Source organism: Sapajus apella, unplaced genomic scaffold (genome assembly GCF_009761245.1).
Source record: "Sapajus apella isolate SASKATOON/1434 unplaced genomic scaffold, GSC_monkey_1.0 scaffold21, whole genome shotgun sequence".
Classification (NCBI taxonomy): Eukaryota; Metazoa; Chordata; class Mammalia; order Primates; family Cebidae; genus Sapajus; species Sapajus apella.
The window spans coordinates 11,538,315-11,560,249 of record NW_022436961.1 but is presented as its reverse complement, the minus strand read 5'-3'; the positions used below and the strand labels follow the sequence as shown (position 1 = coordinate 11,560,249).

At 35.6% G+C, this 21,935-nt stretch overlaps 1 protein-coding gene and 1 long non-coding RNA gene across 8 annotated transcripts in view; both read left to right on the top strand.

Annotated features, from left to right (window-relative positions):
• LOC116558161 overlaps window positions 1-3,698 on the top strand; it is a 7,166-nt gene extending 3,468 nt beyond the window's left edge. Inside the window, exon 2 of the long non-coding RNA XR_004271887.1 lies at window positions 29-3,698. This is a non-coding gene — a long non-coding RNA (uncharacterized LOC116558161). The remainder of the gene's footprint in view (window positions 1-28) is intronic.
• NRG1 (neuregulin 1) overlaps window positions 1-21,935 on the top strand; it is a 1,128,933-nt gene that overhangs the window by 221,042 nt on the left and 885,956 nt on the right. The window lies entirely within an intron of this gene.

Here is a 21,935-nt window from a genome sequence, read left to right as displayed (position 1 = left end):
AAAAAAAAAAAAAAAAAAAAAAAGAAAGTAAAGCTTGATAGGTTTTTTTTGTTGTTGTTGTTAAAGTTAGTCGGTGGTTGAAAAACCTTGTTATAGGTTGTTAGGCATTCTTTTACTAATAATTTTTAATGCATGTCATGTGTAAAAGACTGCTTAAGTGTCAATGCAGAAACTAGCAGGAATTGAAAATTAAGCTTATCAGTTTTCTGTGATAGAATGATGGTTTGGGAGCTACTCAAGAATGGAATGTTTGTTAGTAACTGAAGATTTTTCTGTCTTCTTCCTTGTGTTCTCAGAGCCACACTTTCATTTTCCTTTTGTCAAGAAAGCCAGGCATTCTGTGGCATGCTAAATCGAGAAGGGATTGGCCCCAACCGCAGCTCTGTTGCTTGGTTGTTGCATTGCCCTAAGAGACCCACAAGAAGAATCTCACAAAATCCAGTGCCCTCCCATAGTCTAGCTTCCCCATGAAATAGCTCCATTCATATTGCATTAAATTTTTCTCAGTGTCTTCTGGTTTCACGGGTTCTCACTGTGTGAGAGAGTCACTCTACCGTGGTGGTAAGCGGTGTGGCCAGAATCTGCCGTAGACCATCAGTATCAGTTTTTCAGATCCTGGAACTTTCACTAAGAAACTGTGGTTCTTATTTTAAAAACAAAACAAACCCAAAATCTACAAGCAAGAAAACACCGCAAAACCAATCAAAACACCAACACTTTTCTTAACCTTAATAACTTGCTCTTTTTCCATGCATATCTAGTTCTTTAAAAAAAAATACCTAAAAAGTTGAAATTGGTTTACTACATATTCCTGTTGGCCCAGGACATAGTGATTGACATTTTTTTTCTTTTAAAAAATGGATTTCTATTTAAAAAATAGATTGCTTTTACTGTGACAACTTTGACAGTCTTTCAAAGAGGGAGAGAAATGTAAATTCAAAAGGATAATGTGTCTTTTTTTTTTTTTTTTTTTTTACTTTAATCCTGTTTTGTGAAGCATTAGCTAGGTTAGCATTGCCTCATATTAATCAGTTACCATAAAGCCCATTAGGATGCCTTGATTGATGCCCTTGGTCTCCCTTGACCTCAGATCTTGATTGAAGCATCTTAAAGGCCTGTATGCATGTGGCACCACATCCAACATTGTGATTGCTCACTCAGTAGCTCTAAGCACTTACTCTTCAATAAATCCTTGGATGCAATGGGGATGGAGAATGAACTTTTTAATTACATGTCTGTTATTTTCTATCACCAGGAGCGAAATTAATGGGAAATTAGTTCACAGGTTTATTATGCATTTTCCCTCTTTAAGAAGAGGGACTCTTTTTCTGACAGTCCTTCCACTTTTATAATTTTACCATTTTATTTTATTGGCCTCAGTACTGAAATTCCTTCTTTCTCGTTCCAACTACATCAGAAACATTCAATAGACTTAGCAGCCTATGGAAGTCTGACAATTACTTCCTCACGACAGCCTTGTTTCAAGATTAGGTCCAGAATAAATAAAAGTTTTTCATTTTCCTGGTGGCATCTGTTAGTTTTCAACATTGCCCAGAGAAAGAGTTACTATGGATTACAAAAAAAAAAAAAAATGAACTACTTTTTCTTCCATTTGGGCAGAAATAGACATATAAAAAGCCATGAGTGCTTCTTTCATAAACCATATTTTATGTGCATTTGAAAAATCAACCAGTAAGAGAGAGAGATGATGTTGGTTGTGGAAAAGTCATAGTGGATAAGCTCAATTTATTCAGTCTTCTGGGATAATGTAAGAGCAAAACATGGAAACAGGAATACAGTGTTCATCATAGTTATAACTCATTCATTGAAAGCATTTTGAAAACAGTGCTATCTAAATTTTGGATGACAAATAATAAAGCATAGTTAACGCTTCTCATTGGTTGTGAACATTCAAATACATCCAAGTGTTTAATCATGGCCATTCATCATTCTGTAAATCAAAATTAGGTCTTTGAATTCTCCTTTCCTATTCTGAGATCAAGGCATATTTGGCTTCATATAAAATCTTATGCATAATTTTGAATTTCTTGGACAATCAAGTAATAATACATAATTATTTAAAAAACTTTTCAGAAGCAGAAACTTCAGGTTTCACGTACTTCTTATTAATCCTAAGGCCTAGCAAAGGGCACAGCTGTAGTTCACCTCAATTATACACTATAAATATTTAGATTAGAGACAGGAAATAAGTTTTGGGAGTTGCAGGAGTAGAATCAGATGTAGGACCTATTATTGTAGAATAGAGATGGAGATGGGGTTTACGGTTTTGTATGTCACTGGTAGAGCAATAAAATTAGTGTTAAAAACAAGGAGTGGTGTGGACTTGGATTGTCATAGGAAGAGAAGCTGAGAAGAACAAGAATGCTCACATTTCTTTTGTGAAAAGGGTCTGAATGCCTATGAAAGACAGCAGGTACTGAGACTTGCCTGTCACCACTTGGCAGCAAAGCAAGGAAATAGGACAGTATTAAATTTGTGAAGTTGTTGATCAGAAAACTAGTTTAGTGTACAGAGGAGTCTGTGTGTTTTAAAATATTCCCCAAGTGGTAGAATATTACTGACATTTGAAACAATAGCACAGTCTACCTATGTTAAAATGGTTGTTTCCATTTTTAAATTATATTCTTTAAATAAAAGTCTTGCTCTCTTGTTAAGCTAGAGCTTTTTGCTTTTCATTTTGCTTTTCCCTCTGCTCCTTGATCCGTCAATGAAAATGTGATTTCCTGTTGGAGTCTTTGATAAATATGCAAGGCTATTTTCATTGCATCAGAAAGCTGAAAGGGACCTTGGCTGGTCATTTGTGTAATTGAATCATGCCTGTGTTTTGGGCACAATTTTCATTTGATGAAAGAAACACAAGATTTCCCATGATGTTTTGCATGTCTACAAATTCAGGTGAACAAGTCTGTCCTTGGGGTCTGGTTCAGTGAATTAACTAGCATGATATTTGCTTAACAAAGGCATGCCATAAATAAGAGTCTTAATAGTCAATTGGCATGTTCCTTCATGTTAATGCTGTTTTTGAAATTTAAAGTTACAGTTGAAATAAATTGGTATCTGCATGTCTGGACTTCTGAAAAATAAGCAGATTTGAGGCGTAGTATGTTATAGCAGAAATGTCTTTTAATTCAATTGTTGTGGTACGTAGTAGATGTACATAGGCAAAAACCACAATTACTTTTTCATAAACCTAATATTTACAGGGTAGATGAGATGTATTGATATAGGTATGCAATGCGTTATAATCGTATCATGGAAAATGAGGTCTCCATCCTTTCTACCATTTATGCTTTGATTATAAACAATTCAATTATACCTTTTTAGTTATTTTTAAAATATAATTAAATTATTATTGACTATAGTCATTCTGTTGTGCTATCAAATACTAGGTTTTATTCATTCTTTCTAGCTATTTTTCGTACCCATTGATTATCCCCACCTTCCCCTACCCCAACCCTCCCACCATCCTTCCCAGCCTTTGGTAACTATCCGTTTCTCTATCTCCATGTCTTTTAATTGATTTTACTAAAGTGTCTCCCTCATTTCTACATACATGTGACTCACTGGGGAATAAACAAGGAAATCCTTTGTGATAAATCAGATGTCATTCAGAGACACAGAGCTTTTTATATGTTTCCCCTTTCTTTAAAATCATCATTGCTCTTCTAGATCAATATCAAACAAATAACAACCAAAAATCATCATGCATAAAAGTGACAAGGTTATCCCAGAGTTCCAGTTATCATTTTCATGGTTGCCAGCACCCTTTTCCAGGAAAACAAAGAGAGTGGCCAACTAAGTGATGCCCTTGAGGGAGCTCTCTTTCCCCCAGTTTCTGGAGAGCCTAGTGCAGAGGGAGAACTCCTGCCTCTGAGAAAACGGTTTTTAAGGCACCCCTTTATCCATTTTCCATCATTCCTTCAGAGAAGGAATTTATAAAAGCAAAACAGGGGCCCAAGGCATGCTTTGAGTCTCTTTGCCTCAGACCAGGCAACTATTCTCAGAATTGAGTTCATTAACATTTTCTTCTTAGGAGAAATATTATCTTTCTTCAGATTGGGGAGAGAGTCTGACTTGAGAGGCAACAATTAAGAAAGAATATGTCTTCCTCTATAAAGAAAGTCCACTTTATAAGGAATTTCCTTTAGACCATGATCAGCACTGTAAGATCTGGACTGTCAACTTGTACTTTTGAGCTTAGGAGCTGAGAAAACTCTTCTTGATTGATAATTGAAGCCTAAACACTGCAAAAAAAAAAAGGTCTGCCACGGCACAGAGACCATGCAGCAAAGAGGCAGGCAATGGCTTCTGTGAATTCTCTTTTCTTCCTGTTGCTTCTTTGATTATGTGGCCTGTTTAGAGGCACCTGCAGGAGGAGTTTTAGATAAGAAGCACAGGTTGACAAAAACTGATTTCTGGATTGTGCTTGTGTGAGACCTTCTGGAAGTTGCTGAGATTTTTGGAGGATGATTCTTGCTTTGTTTCTATTCTTTTCTTCTTTAGGTTTTAATCTGAAGGCAAGTAACTCATGTCCCTACAAGGAAATTCCCCTGAGGAATTAGAGATAAGCATGGATTTCTTAATAAAACATTTTCAGAAAAAAGTTGCCATGTTTCCAGGAGGAGCAGATGGCTGCTATTGAGGGACACCTAGGTTTGTGTTCTGGGAATCTGTCTCCTACTCATAATAGCAGGGAGCAGATTCAGATCTGCAGCAGGTGGAAATAGGCATTTGGATTACTCTGTCCTAAACAAAGCCAATCAAAACAAACCTTGGGAAGAAATGAATTGATCACAGAAGCATCTAGATCTAGGACCAATTAAAAGTTAGTTTGTTTATATGACGTATTTGAAGATTTCTCAACAATCTAGACCTATTGCTTAAGACTTGCACAGTGTTTATAGTGAAATAAGCCTGGGTTAAGATATGACTTAAGATCACTGACCAGCTGTCTAAGCTTGTTAAGGTTATCTAATATTGCTAAGCTTCAGTTTCCCCATTTAAAAATCTGGAGGTAATAATAATAATTACCTAGCTGGTTATTGTGAGCTTTAAAGGAGGGCATCAATTACTGTTTGAGGTTGGAAAATGTTCCAAAAGCTTTCTATTCGTCTGATTAAGAAGCAAACCATTCTGATTTAATATTTGTATGTGCTTGAGCCTCTTTGATTATCACATTTAGAATATTCAGTATTTGTAATAGTGAATAAAAAGTATGCTGGTTGAGAGGGGAAATAAATGGGTGAATGGAGGAGTGAATAAAATGATGCTTGTAACCCTCTTAGTTATGGATGGGATACACGCTAGGACAGTGAGGCTGAGAAAATTTAAAAAGTATTCAAGAAGTAGAAATTTTTACTTCATAAATATTGCTTGGGAGGCTGAATTAATTATAAAAACAAATGTTTTGCATTGGACATTATCTACCCATGTAATTCACTTCTCTCTGCATTCTCCCACTCTTTTAAAGGAGGGTACCACCTTGATGATGCTAAATGATTCTTGTAGAACCAGCCAGTGGGGGAAAAGAAAGTAGTTCTGACACTTAGTTAAAAAATATAGGTATACATAAATAAAGTCAAACTCCACTGCCATCTCTAGTCAAAGTGTGTGCATGCTTTCTTAAGCACAGGCTGAGATAAATCATTTTACACTTCATTTTTTTTTACATATTTACCCTATTTTAATGTTTTAATGGGTAGGGGAATGGCAAGAGCGAAGGAAAGAATAGCTGATTACCATTCAAGAGACACATCCAAACCACATTAAGAAATCTTTAGTCTGAGAATGATTGCAAAAAGAATACCAAATTCCAGTGTAGCTTTAAAAAGTGCACCATTATCTTTAATTACCTGCTTAGTAGAATAATATTTATTTTGGAATAGGAAGGAATCAGCTCAAAGTTGGTGGCCTTGTAATAAATATAAACAAATTAATTTTTTTAGAAAGACATTTCAAACTCTAAAGATACCAGCAACGTTTTTATCGATTAGTTCTTTACTGTTATAACAAGCAACTTGTTTTTATGCCATATTTATGAGCTGGTATATAATCACACATCTCAGGGATGATGGGAACCTTAAGAACCATCTAGTTCAACAGCTTATTTGAAATGTGTTTGTTTTTATGTTTTATATACATTTTGTTCTTTTGGTTGTCTCTCTCTTGCCCTGTCTCTGTATCTTTCTCTGTCTCTTCCTCTGTTGTCTGTGTGTGTGTGTGTGTGTGTGTGTGTGTATATGAAATAGATAATATATATTAAATATCATATAAGAATGTTTATACATATATTTTAATGCCCACTATAGTGGACTAGTAACAAAATCTTACTACTATAAAGTACTCTAGAGGAATATGCTTATAGCTTATTTTATGACATATGTTTGATCATATATCTAATAACAAATCTTTGATCAGGAGCTTACTTCCAATTAGAGCAGTGGTTCTTAACAGGGACAATGTTCCATCCTAGGAGCCTTGTACATGTATCAGGATTTTACTTTATCATCTCAATGACTGGTAAAAGGCAAGGATGCTGAGTGCCCTGTGATGCATGGGACAGTCTTTCTCAAAATGAATCCTCCCGTTTCTCCTAAAATATTTGAATGACCCACTGGATTTTGATGTAGGTAAGAAACCTGTTTGTAATTCCCTGGGCCTACACTTTATTTTACTTAAAAGCTCAGAGTACTGTCTCTGGTATTTTAATATGCTCTGAATTTTCCAGGAAAACAACTTATATAAGTTGACAATACTTACTTTTATTTTGTTGAGAACTTTTCCAAGAGATTCAATATTTCAGAAAATGACCTACCTAAAGGCAATAGTGCTTGTGGAATTTAAGATAAAAATAAAGTACAGACCATCAGTTGGCAAACTGTAGTTATTGAATTCCCACAGTTCTAATTATGGGTGCAAGCATCCAGGACTTCGTTATGTTTTCAAATATAGGTTTTTCTCTTGCTATATAAGGAAATCCTTACAATTTTATTTTGAATTAATACCCTCATATCTTTTTAATGTTACACGTATGACATTATATTGATTTTTAAATTTTGTATATAGGTAAGTTATATTGTCTATAAATTTCAATTCATAGGTGATATAACCCATTACGACTGTGATAATGAAAGAGACATTAACCCATGTATGAGTGCAATAAGGAGTTGTGTTTGATAGGGCCCAAAGGCTCTGAAATAGAAAAGCAGTATACTCAGGGGAATTTGCCGCATCCTCTAGTACAAGTACAATTACAGGTAATATATTATTTATCAATTATTGTACAGTAATGTTTGCCACAAATTGAGTGGCACATATTTATCATCTTACAGTTTCTGTGGTTCAGGAGTCTGAGCATGGTTTAGCTGCATCATCTGCAAGGCTACAATCAAGATGGTGGCCAAAGCTGCAGTCTGATATCTAAGCTTGGTGGGGAAAGGATCCATTTCATGCTTCAGGCAGTTCTTACAGGAATTGAGGTCCTTGAGGCCTGTTGGACTACAGGCCTCAGCTTGTTGCTGTCTGTTGACTAAAGGCTTCCTTTACTTCCTCAGAAGGCAAGTCTCTTCAGTATGGCTGCTTGCTTAATTGAAGCCACAAAGGGAGAAAGTCTGTAATCAAGACAGGACTTACAATCCTATGTAATGACATCATGAAAGTAGCATCACATTATCTTTGCTGTATTCGATTGGTGAGAAGCAAGGTATAGATTCCATTGTACTCAAGGGACAGGGATGACCACTCACCCACAAGGGTAATTGGGAAACATTTTGAATTCTGTTCATCGCAGCCAACTTTCTGAGGCAGTGTTAGGTGTAGGGGATGAATTCTTAGGATCAAAAGGTAGCTACTGTGTTCTGTAGTCTTTATTCTAATTAAAGATAATTTTATCCATTAATGTGAAGTCAGCTGTACTCAGAGAAGAGAGAAAACTGGGTTACTAGAATGCAATCTGTTTAAGTCTTTTAAGACTACAAAGTCTTTACTAATTTGATTTGCATTTATCTGATGAGCATTTCTATAACATTGGAGTTTCCTCGGTGCAGGGATGGGTTATCCACATTTTCTGCCATTCAGAATCTTTCCATCCAGTTCTCCCAGCTAGTTCTCGGGCCCATCAAATTTTGAACTAGGATCAGATCTGGAAGATGTAGAGAGGATTTTTAAATTGTTTTAAAAATGTTTTATTTTTATGAGTCGTGAAGATTTGTTATATAGATAAACATATGTCACGGAGTTTGTTGCACATATTACTACATCATTAAGGCATTAAGCTCAGTACCCAGTAGTTATCTTTTCTGCTCCTCTCCCTCCTCCCACCCTCCAGCCTCAAGTAGACCCCAGTGTCTGTTGTTTCCTTTTTGGGGTTTGTAAGTTCATATTATTTATCTTCCACTTTTAAGTGAGAACATGCAGTGTTTGGTTTTCTGTTTCTGTGTTAGTTTGCTAAGTCTGATAGCGTCCTGCTCCATCCATATTCCCATGAAAGATATAATTGCATTCTTTTTTATGGCTGCATACTATTCCATGGTATATATGTGACACATATTTTTTTTTTATTATTATACATTAAGTTCTGGGGTACATGTGCAGAACATACAGGTTTGTTACATACGTATACATGTGCCATGGTGGTATCAACCCATCATTTACATGAGGTATTTCTCCTAATGCTATCCCTCTCCCAGCCCCCTATACCCTGACAAGCCCCAGTGTGTGTTGTTCGCCTCCCTGTGTTCATGTGTTCTTACTGTTCAACTTCCACTTACAAGTAAGAACATGTTGTGTTTGTTTTTCCGTTCTTGTGTAAGTTTGCTGAGAATGATGGTTTCCAGCTTCATCCATGTTCCTGCAAAGACAGGAACTCATCCTTTTAATAGTTGCATAGTATTTCATGGTGTATATGTGACACATTTTCTTTATCCAGTGTATCATTGATGGTGCCACATTTTCTTTATCCAGCCTATCATTGTTGGGCATTTAGATTGATTCCATATCTTTCCTACTGTGAACAATGCTGCAATGAACATTGGCATGTATATATCTTCGCTGGTGAGGTTGCAGAGAAAGGGGAACCTTATACACTGTTGGCGGGAGTGTAAATTAGTTCAGCCATTGTGGAAAGCCGTATGGTGATTCCTCAAAGGGCTAAAAGCAGAACTACCATTTGACTCAGTAATCCCATCACTGAAAGCAATTTAAGAGTCAAATGTATTCATGACATAAACCTGTATTGAAAATCTGATATGTTCTTGTCGTTATTTCATCACAGGGGGCAGGCAGCAACTCTGCTTTTGTGAAGCTTACAGTCAGTGCCAGCCACCATTTCAGCTTTTGAGGGTCTTCTCATAAGAAGACTAGAGTAGTTAGTATAGACGAACATGGGTTTTGGAAGCATACAGCCATGGATTAACAGTGTATTTCCACTTACCAGCTGTGTGATTTTAGCTTACAAATGCTACTCTCTGATCGTTTATTTCTTCAAGTGAAGAAATGGGTCTAATAGTACCTATCACACAAGATTTTCTGAGAAGATTTTGTGATATCCTATATATTAAGCACCCAATGCATAGGCATTCTCAATGTTAAATCCCCTCCTCTTGTCTCTCCCTTAAATAAAACGGACTGTTAGAAATTACATATGAAGAAAGACTTTGAAGCTTAATGTCCTCCACAAAGTTAGGCAAAAGTCATATGTAACAAATATTTAAATAATCACCTGGAACAAGATCTCTTTAGTTCTTTTTTTAAATGTAAGATCTCACAATTATTCTCATTATTTCCTGTTCATTATTTTGCTGTGGGTAGAATGGCCTGATTAGTCGATTATATAAAAGATTTCAAAGGCTCAAAGAAGTATTTGTGTTTGACAGCACAGATAATCTTCTCTTTGAAAATGAGAAACGAACATAGATACAAATCACTGTGCTGGAGTATATGCATTTGTTTATCTTGGACTAATCTAGTGTATTGAGTCACAAAATTTAGTTGATAGAAGGGATAGCCTATGTGAAATGGAGTCCCACAACTATGTATCAACTTAGAAAATTATTATTTTATTTAACATTCATTCATTCATTTATCCAACATTTTTAAGTTTCTGTTTCAGGCTCCAAGTACAGACATATCTTGTTTTATGGTACTTTGCTTTATTGTGCTTTGCAGGTATTGTGCTTTTCACAAATTGAAGATTTTGACAACCCTGTGTCAAGCAAGTCTTTTGGTGCCATTGTTCCAACAGAATGTGCTCACTTTGTTTGTGTCACATTTTGATAATTTTGAAATATTTCAAAAGTTATTATTAATCTGTTATGCTGATCTGTAATCTTTGATGTTAATATTGTAATTTTGGGGGAGCATGACAAGACTTGCCCATGTAGGTTGCAAATTTTGTTGACACATGCTACACCAAGCAGCTGTTCCCCTATCTCTCTTCTTCTCCTTAGGACTCCCTACTCCTTGAGTCAAAATAACACTGAAATTAGGAAAATTCACAACCTGACAGTGGCTTCTAAGTGTCCAAGTGTAAGGAAGAGTCACACATCTCTCACTTTAAACCAAAACCTAAAAAGGACTGAGCTTAACAAAGAAGGCATATCAAAAGTTGAGAGAGGCCAATAGCTGGGCCTGTTGTTCCAAATAGCCAAGTTGTGAATGCAAAGGAAAGGTCCTTGAAGAAAATTAAAAGAACTACTTTAGTGAATACACAAATGATAAGATAATGTGACAACCTAATTGCTGTTATGGAGAAAGTTTTAGTGGTCTGGATAGGAGATCAACCGCAACATTCTCTTAAGCCAAAGCCAACTCTCTTCAATTCTATGAAAGCTGAGGTGAGGAAGCTGCAAAAGAAAAGTTGGAACCTACCCGAGGCTGGTTCATGAGGTTTAAGGAAGGAAGCCATCTCCATAACATAAAAGTGCAAGGTGATGCAGCAAATACTAATGTAGAAGCTGCAGCAAGTTATCCAGAAGCTCTAGCTAAGATTATTGATGAAGGTGGCTACACTAAACAGATTTTCAGTGTAGACAAATGGATTTCTATTGGAAGAAGATGTCATCTAGGTTATTCATAGCTGGAGAGAAGAAGGAAATGACTGGCTTCAGAGCTTCAAAGAACAGGCTAACTATCTTCTTACAGGTTAATGCAGCAGGTGACCTTAAGTAGAAGCCAATTCTCATTTACCATTATAAAATCTTGAGGATTACGTTAAATCTGTTCTGCCAGTGCTGTATAAATAGAACCACAGCCTGGATGTCAGCACATCTGTTTATAGCATGATTTACTGAATATTTTAAGCCTACTGTTGATACCTACTCCTCAGAAAAAAATATTCTTTTCAAAATATTACTGCTCATTGACATGCATGTGGTCACTCAAGAGCTCTGATGGAGATGTACAAGGAGATGAATGTTGTTTTTATGCCTGCTAACACAACATCCATTCTGTAGTCCATGAATCAAGGAGCAATTTCAATTTCTAGGTCTTATTATTGAAGAAATACATTTTGTTAGGTGATAACTTCACAGATAGTGATTCCTCTGGTGGATGTGAACAGAGTCCATTGAAAATCTTCTGGAGAGGATTCATCGTTGTAGATGCCATTAAGAACACTCATGATTCAAAGGAGAAGGTAAAAATATTAACATTTAAAGGAGTTTTGAAAAAGTTGATTCCAACCTTCTTATATGACTTTGAGGAATTCAGGACTTCAATGGAGAAAGTAATTGCAGGTGTGATGGAAATAGCAAGAGAATTAGAATTAGATGTGATGCCTGAAGATGTGACTGAAGTGCTGCAATCTCATGCTAAAACTTGAAAAAATGAGGAGTTGTTTCTTATAGATTAGAAAAAAATAGTTTTCTTGAGATTGAATCTGCTCCTGATGAAGATTTTGTGAACATTATTGAACGACAGCAAAGGACTCAGAATATTACAGAAACTTGGTAGATAAAGCAGCAGGGTTTGAAAGGATTGCCTCTAATTTCACAAGAAATTTTATTGTGGGCAAAATGCTATCAAACAGCATTATATGCCACAGATAAATCTTTTTTTTTTTTTAATGAAGAGATAAAGTAGTAAACTTCATTGTTGTCTTAAAAAAATATATTAGCACAACTACCTCAGACTTCAGCAGCCACCATCCTGATCAGTCAGCAGTCATCAACATCAAGGCAAGACCCTCCACCAGCAAAAAGAATTTGACTTTCTGAAGGATCATTAGCATTTTTAGCAATAAAGTATTTACAAAATAGGGCATGTACATGTTTTAGATATGTTATTGCACACTTAATAGAATACAGTGTTGTATAACTTTTATATGCACTGGGAAACCAAAAAATTCAGGTGACTTGCTTTATTATGTTGTTCACTAGAACTGAACCTGTAATATCTCTAAGGTGTTGCTATACCTGAAAAATAGTTATCAGTAGGATGTGTAATGTGTGACAGATCCAGATAACACATTTTCAGGGGGGAAGCTGAGCTGTTTCGAAAGTCTTCCTTTTATTCCAAGAAAAAGCAGAGTAGCACAGTCAAGTAATTTTATTTATTTTGCACTCACGCAATAATTTACACTTTTTTTTTTCAGCAGTTAGTAAGGGAGGTGGGTTAATCTGGAATTAAATGTTTTTAGATTCTGCTGTTCAGTTGGTTGGAGGGCATTACAGATAGTTCTTATTTAAGATCTCTGCGGTTTTGAAATTCCCATTTTCCTGCGACCTAAATTCTGTGATGTAAAAGAATCCCAGCCATCACAGAGATAGTCTGTTTTTCCTTATTTAAATGCTTTAAATTTTAGTTTTGACTGGATGGTCTCTTAATAGAATTCTTGTGAGTCTGTAACATCTTAGCATCTTTGGTTGGCACTTAGAATATTCTCCCACAGGCATATTTAATTTGCCTGTATGCTTGTATTCCTCATTAGCTTATTTTCTCTGGAGAGTGAGACTCTGTTTCTGTATGTAACTGTCTATCAGTAAATGTTTTGATTATTACCACTTAGATCCTGAAAATGAGCGGGCTCCTATTCCTTTCCTATTTGGTGCCCCCGATGAATTTTTACATTCTAAAAGTAAAGATATGTTATCTCGGTTTTTGTTTCTGAGAAATATTAGGAACGCTTTGCTGCATATTTCATAGGCATCCTATTTGGCACTAGAAATTATTTATTTTAAGGCCTTGTGTAAAATAAGCTTCAGGATTTTGATCTACTTTGGGCCCCAGAGACAGTAATATATAATGAAAACTGCAACTCAAAGAAATAATGAAAGGTCTCTTTAGGAATCAAGGTGGTAGTTCTAGTTCTTGAAGTGTTCTAATCAGAGTCAACAGTCATTCTTAATCTCTGATTGCCAAAGCAGGCCTCAGTGGGGTCAGCTGGCCATGCAGCCTGATCTCAGGGCAACAGCTCCTCCTATTTCAAGACTCAACTCAAGCATCAATTCCCATAAGAAACCTTGACAGAACTGCCTTTTCTCCCACCTCCAAGTCATTGTGACCACTCCCTTCTCTTTGCCTTCACTTTCTGTCCTGACTTGCATTTTATCAGCTAGTTACCTGTGAAATTTATATGAAAATATAAAGCCCACAACCCTAAGCTAATCTGAAACACACAGCAAATGGAGGTAGCCACATATATATTTGATAATTTTCCAGTTTATGGTATAACAGTTAAATCATTGTAATTGCTTATGGAATGTACAGATCAAACATTATATTTATTCTATGCTGTGTGCATCTGGAGTAATCCATTTGACATATTTTCTTATATTATACTAGAAAAGTTAATGATGCCACTGAAGAGAACCAAAAGGAGGAATTAGAACTCAAGATGCAGCAAGAATTGCTAAAATAAAGGAAGTACAATATAAAGGAGAAAAAAGGCTTTTATGGAGTGATTTTAGAGTATCTACGGCTGTGTAAAAATGCACATCAGTTTATCAGTTTTATAAGCCAATACTTGGTGGGTATGGAGTTTTTCAGTGATCCCATCTCAAGTAAATCAGCAACAAATAAGAAGAAATTGTATTTCTTTCTAGAATGTATTGTCAACTACTGAATTTAATGTTACCAATAGATGCAGACTCATGAAGCGCAGTATGGTTTTGATAAGGTCTAAGCAATTACCAAATCAGAAATGGATCTCTCATGCTACAAAATTATACATTTAAGCAAATAATTTTGAGATAATTGGCTTTCAAACTATTTTTGGATATATCGGAAGGGATGGCTGTGGAAATAGCACAGTAAATGAATAGCTACTGGAGGACATGAAAGAAAAAAAATCTGAAGTATAAGGAGATATAGTCAGGCTGTTCGTAAAATACATTTAGATACAGAAGAGGTAACTGTGTGGAAAACTTTTGAAACTACGATTGAAAGAAAAAACAAGCCCGCTTCCCAATTTCAAGTTCTATTGGGATTGTTTATGTTATAAAGAGTTGATTAATAAATTTGTGCCAAGAATTATTTCTGTATTCAAACAAAATGTCCACAACTCATTATGAGAGAAGATGATACCTATAGCTTCTGCTTCCTGCAGTGGCACTCTCATCACATATATTGGGTAAGTATAGAGGTGCCAAGGAGAAGCAGGTGACAGTTTTCTCCATAGCATACATAGTCATGCTGTTCAGCAGATAAGCCTCATATAGTTAGTATGTCCTGGTTTTTTGCTAAATCCTGGGAAAAATGAAAAGAGTCTTGCTTATCCAGTTGTGTTTTGCTGCTTAAGTGTATTAGAAAGAATACATGCAGGAAGTCTATTTTCAGTACACCACTGTGTTACTCAATGGTCTTGAATTTCTGGGGTCTTAAAATAGGGTTATTAACATTATGGAAAAAGTCATACTGGTTGAGATGGAGACAAAGCATAAACCAAAAGAGGCGTACATGTATACTAAGAAATTTTACTGGTTATTGGAAATAAGAAACAAATATATTTGTTTTCATTAGTAAATAAGTTTTTTTCTCGGGATATGAGTAAGAATTAGTGGGAAAATAAAAGCATGGCAAGGAGGGCACAATATTACATTATTTCCTTAGGTAGGATATTAAAAATTAATCCCTCTTTTTATCAGTTCTCTATGTCCAGAATTGATTGAACAGCTGTGCTAACATTAAAATAACATTGCTTGCTGGCTCCCAACAATAATTGCATGGAAGAATGTTTTAAGCCTTTGTTTTCTGTTGGAAGAACTAGATCTTCATCATTAACAGTATGAAAAATGTAGAAATGTAGAAGGATGCAAATAATCACTCATCCAGAGATGATCCATGTTAATGTTGTAGTGTATTTCTTTCCATATTTGTTGCTTTGCCAATTTCACACAGTTACTCTTTAATGTATATGAAGTGGTTAAGTCTTTGTGTGATTACAAAATAAATTTATGTTCAGTTTTTGAGAAAAGGAAACTATCAAAACAGCATAAAGAAGAGCATGTGTGATTTCTAGAAAACAGTAAAAATAATTTGTTACTACTTTTAATGACAAGGGTAGGCAATTACGCTTGCTAAAATGAGTAGGAAAATCAGCTCCAGCCATAAATGAATTACTTTTTAATGTGTCTGTTTTGTGTATTCTGTAGCAGGCTCTGAAGTTATTTATAAAAGAGGCTTCATATGTGTTCTGAGGGGGGAGCACCATGATTAGAATATGGTGGTTAGCTTGGAATACGCATCATCAATGACTTGAATGCATGCTGTAGAGCAGGTATGCTTTGAAAACTACAAAGCTTCTCTAAATCTTGGAGAAGCAACACAGTGAAAAACCTATCACTAAGCTTTTGAGGATTCCTATCCTGAATAGGACTGTTAACAGTAAACTCAGGCTGCAGTTGATTTTATTTCCATCATGAACATATTATCTGGGTCTAGTGAATTACAAACCCTTCTCTTGGCTCAACATTCTCTCTGATGGCTTTCTACACAATGGCTTCCTCTTCTTGATATCATGGTAATTACTCAGGAGACATACCATAGGTTTTCTTGGGTTTAGATCAGCTTAGGAAAGAAAAGAAAATTTAATCAGTGGGCAGATTTCTTTGGTATTTTCCATATAATTCTGGGACCTCTGTTTGTTAGTTTTGTCCTGTTTCCTGTTACAGAAAAGGCTGAAAATCAGCATGCAGATGAATGAGATAGCAGATGGTTTCCCATGATAGAGACCAACAATTTGTGAGATAAGATTAGTAATGACAACCATACATAAGAGAAAAAGCAGAATTGGAGTACAGTATTTTAAAAGTTTTCAGGTCCTCAATAAATGCTTGCTATTGTAAAAAGAGAGAGAGAAAAAGAAAAAAGAAGTTCTGTATAATACTTCAATAAAATTTTAATTTTTAGTTATTATTAGTTGAGTTTTATTTCCCAACTCTGTGATGTAGATTTAGAGGTGGTGTGGATATTCTTAGAGTGGAAATTGTTGAACTCTTAGATTAAAGCTACCCTGTTTCCTAATTTGCCCTGTAACTACACATATAGAGAAGATCATTCTCATAGGTGCTAGTAAGTAGGAGATAAAGGTTTTGAGGGGAAATAGAGACAGATACACAGAACTGGGAGTAGTCCTAAGCTGGATCTTCAAAATGATTCATGTCTTAGAAAATGTGATTTATGAGAAGTTAGGACTGCAGGGTCATTTTGCCCGAGGAAAGATTACTATAAGGATCTTTCATGATAGGGGTCAAATGTATGAAAGAGTGTTGCAGGGAGGATGCTGACCAGCTATTCTACAACTCGACTGGGGATAGAAACAGCTTTAAAATACAATGTACAGAATTTAGATTAGATGAAGGTAGTATGCTTTGAAAGTAAGAGTTGTTTAATGTTAGAATATTTTCTGGGCAGGTTATGAAATCATTTTGATGAAATTATTTGTGTTTATTCAAAAATAATGAAAACATATATTAAATATCTAAGTATTGATATATTACATGTCAATTACATATTGATATTACATATCAAAAGTTGTATATTATACATGTTTTGATATATTACATTGTATTGATATATTACATATCAATATTTATATATTATATATGGATTTATTATATTTGTGTGTGTATATATAAAGAAGATAGGTTTTTGACTTTGATGGCATTATAACTTGTTAATTTTTTTATTTTGGAGTTTACACTGAAGTAGCTTTCAGATACGGTTCTTGGAGGCTTAAATTGAGTATGTTGACAATACCCCAAACTACTGGATATTTCTGTATCAATACAGAAGGGTGTTGCAGTTTAGCAAAAGAAAAGATAATATGCTGTGTTAAACCTCTGCTTTCTGAATTAGGACAGTGAGGAAGTTTAACATTTTCCTTTTTTTTTTTTTTTCCCTTTACTGAAAAGAAAGTCAAGCCAGCAATATGTTTCTGGGAGAGCAGTGATGCATTTCACAACACCGATAACAGTCTGCTTGGCTTTTTGGGGCTTCCAGGATTCAGAATTGTCTTCTCTTGAATAGGTCTGTGCATTTTTTTTTCCTTCAGTTTTTCTCCTCAAGTGGCAAAACAGACCATTTAACTTCCAAATATTTACAGCTTGCAAGTAGATAAACTTCCCAAATCTGTTTTTTGTTTATGAAAGGAAAAACAATCAGCCACAATAATCTATAATACTTTTGAATTAAAGTTATTAGATGCCCTAGGGTCTTTTTATGGCAGATTTTATATATCACCATCATTAATAAATCTTGTTATCAGAATTATGTCTTTCTCTCTCTGCTGATAGTTATTTTTAGACTAACATATTCATACCTCCTTCTGATGAAAAACATTAAAATTGTCAATAAGGCATATGAGAAAACCCTAAAGCTCTGTTTTACACAAAGGAGACTCATAAATACTGTTTTTTCAGGGTAAAGCATCATGTATTATTCCAGTTTGTACCACAGGGAAAGCCTAGTCACACACGAGGCTTCATTAAAAGACGGTCTAAAGAAATGTTTAATGGTTGAAATATAAGGTCTTATTCTGAATATCTGCCTTCACTTTATAACAATAGAAACTGAACTGAAAATATTCAGTAGGTGATTTAAAGCATCCACTCATTTTAAACATAATGTCTAGGCCTAGAAAAGTGACATCATGTTCCAAATGTTACAAATCCAGCATTTTTCCTTGATATCTTTCTAAACAGATTGTTAAAAGTTTTTATTCTCCTGCATATATGATGCCACTTTCCTAAGATTATTTTATAAGTATATTCCTTAATGAAAGGACCTAAAAATACATGTCCTTAATTTGAAAACAAAGGAGAGGAGCCTTCATGTTTGTGGACTGAGCTAAACATGTGTCTACTTTCCCTTCAAAAATCCCATGGAAATGGCAGTAAAGACAGAGGAAAGATAATGCATTTCTGAATATACTGAGGAACATACACTCCAGAGAGCAGAAACAGGAAGAGGGAGCCTCTGCTAAAGTTAAAGGAGCCTTCCAGAGGGAACCCAGCTGAGCTCTGTGTTCCAGTGGGCAGTTACAGGGAGAAGCCGAGGTCAAAAGCAGAAAAAGAGAAAGTGAAGTGATTGGTCACAAGTTTGGAAATGTCTCAGGTTTGCTCATTCCAACTCTGTGCATGTCACTGCACACTTACCCCAGAAGTAAAGCAGGAGAACTCTGCAAAGGGAACCAACAATCTGCAAGGGAGGGCATTGCCTCCTAACGTGTGGGCTGGTGACCAAGAGCAGCCCTCTACCCTAGTTCTGGGAGTTGGAGAGTCACTTGCTAGTTTGAATGTTCCATGTAAGAGCTAAAGCAAAGCACATCCTGGAGAAGTGAGCCAGGTAAGTGGATCAATCCATGCCAACAATCTATATTAATTAATATGTATATAAAGTAAAAAAAAAAAAAAAAGAAAGAAAAATGGAAACAAATAACCCTGAGACAGGACTTCACAAACTCTACACTATCAACATATTGGATTACTCTTTTATTCTGGAAAAGTGTTCTGTACATTGCAGGATGTTTAGTAGCATGCCTGGTCTCCATCCAGTTGATGTTAGTAGCAAGCAACGCCCATCGCTGCCCACTGTGAAGAAAAATGTCTCAATATCTAGACAAAGATATTGTAGCATACTCTGGAGGACACAACCAGCACTAGGTGAGAACCACAATTCCAGAGAAAATAGAAATGGTTTAGAAAAGAGAACTTTTAGCTGTCAGGTCTTCATATGCAAGCCTGGAGCCTGAGAGTCTCAAGTCCTGCTTGCCTTGGCTAATTGTCTCCCAACCCCCGCCTGCGTTCACTGTTGTCCCTAATGGCCCAGTGGAGCTTCCCTGGACAAGTCCCTCACCCCACCCTGCCATCTTAACTGTTATAATGATAATACTTTTATCCCACCCACCATTGTAACTAACAGGGTAATATATATTCCTTGCCCCTACCCCCACCACTGTAACCGATCTTACTCTGCAAATTTCCACTGCCCACCCCAAACCTATAAAACCAAGTCCTATCCCACTGCCCTTTGCTAATGACTTTTTTGGCCTTAGCCCACCTGCACCCAGGTAAATACACAGCCATGTTGCTCACACAAAGCCTGTTTGGGGGTCTCTTCATTTAAAGCATATGTTTTCAGTATCTGCCTTGGTATCTTCAAAGATATTGAAGAAATTATAATCTCTAAAATAATTTTCTGATATGGAAAATGAATAAATCAAAGGACAGAAAAAATCCATAGACTTTTAAAGTATAATTATCAAAATTGTTGAAAAATTCAAGGAAATCTTTCAAAGGGAAAGGAAAAAAGAAGGTAGAAGATGTGAAAAAGGTGAAAAGAGAAAGATAATCCATTTAGGAAGCTCAGTGTCTGTCTAATAGGAGCTCTAAAACCAGAGAAAACAGCACAATAAATGAGACAAAATAATTATGACATTTCCTAGAGTTGAAGAAAGGCACGTCCTCAGAATGAAAGGGCCCAAATAATGTTGAGAACAATGAATTCTAAGAGATCTACATCAGACACATGCTAATGAAACTTTAGAATGCCAAGACTTAAGAGAAGATTCCAAAGGTTTTGAAAAAGCATAAACAAACGTTCCATCATAGGAATGACAATCATAGTCAAGTTTTCAATCTGCATCTTGAAAATGCCAGATGATAATAGGACAGTGCCCTTAATGTTCTGACAGAAAACAAACCTAATACCAAACAGAATCGAATAGGAAACTCAAAAATAGACACATGTTAGTATACTCAAGTGATTTTTGACAAAGGTACAAAAGCCATTCAATTGCCTTTTCCACAAATGGTGCTGGACGTCCAATGGCAAACAAAGTGAGCCTTCACCTAAGTCTTATACCTTACACAAAAGTCAACTGAAAATGGATCACATACTTAAATATAAAATATAAAAGTATAAAACCTTCAGAAAATAACAGAAGAATGTCTTCCAGATCAAGGGTGAGCCAAAGAATACATAGACTTGCTACTGAGATCACAGTTTATAAATGAAATGTTGGTAAACTGGACTTTATAAAATTAAAAACCTTTGCTCTGCAGAAGACCCTTTAAAAGGAGGAAAAGACAAGCTACAGATTGGGAGAAAATATTTACAAACCAAATAGTTGACTCAGGACTAGTAACTCAAAAGCTGACAGTAAAAAATTTCAGTAACAGTCTATTTAAAAAATGAACAAAAGACAAAAAGAGATATTTCACCAAGGAGGATATACGTTTGGTGGAAAAACACATGAAAAGATGTTCAATGTCGTTAACCATTAAGAAAATACAAATTAAAACTACAATGAGATATCATTATCCAACTATCAAAATGGCTAAAATAAAAAGATTAGTGACAAAACCAACTGCTGGTGAAGATGCAGAGAAATTGGATTACTCATTCATTGCTGGTAGGATTGTAAAATGGTACAGCCCATTCTGGAAAAGAGTTCAGTTTCATAAATAAACTAAACATGCAGCTACCATATGACCCAGCAATTACATTCTTAGGCTTTTAGCCTAGAGAAGTGAAAATTTGTGTTCACATAGAAACCTGTACACTCATGTTGAATGTTCACAGCAACTTTATTTGTAATAGCTGCAAACTGGAAACATCTCCAATGTCCACTAGTGGGTGCATGGTTAAATACATTGTCATACATCCATACCATGGAATAGTTTTCAGCAATAAAATAGAAGAGGCATGCAAGGGAAAGTTACATACAACAACCTGGATGAATTTCCAGAGAAATATGCTGAGTGAGACAGGCCAATTTCAAGAAATTACATAATGTATAATCTAATTTTTATACCACTTTGAAACAAAATTAAATGGAGGACAGATTAGTAGTTGCCAGGGGTTAAGTAAGGTGGGAGGTGAGTGGTTGTAGCTACAAAAGTGCAACATGAGAAATGCTTATGATGATGGAATTGTCTGTATCTTGACTATGAGTGATGTGACATTGTGAAATGGTACCATGGGGGCAACTGGGTAAAGGGTATATGGGATTTGTCTTATTTCTTACAACTGCCTATGAATTTACACTGATCTTTAATGAAAAGTTTAATTAAAAAAATTGATAGTGCTTGATTTTATCAGTTGATCATGCTGTTCTTAGTTGAAATAACAGATTCAGAAGGATCTACATAATGAATCTGCCAATCACTGAAAACTCTTGTTATCTGCCTTGACTTTCCTTTCAGTTTTTGTTTGGTTTCTGTTTTAGTAACCTCTTAGAAAAAGCTATGTTAAAGGAGACCTAGGTCTCTTTTACCAATTTAGGATAACTTCTTCACAATCTCCACAGATAACTTGGTATCTGTGTACACACACAAAAAAAATGAAATTCTTATGAGTAGTTTACAGGGGAAGTGCCGAATATATAAACAAAGCAGTGCTCTGGTAAAATTATCTATTGCATTGAAATAAAGAGCAGAATAAAATTATTAAAATAGCCCCCTATTTTCCTTACAAAC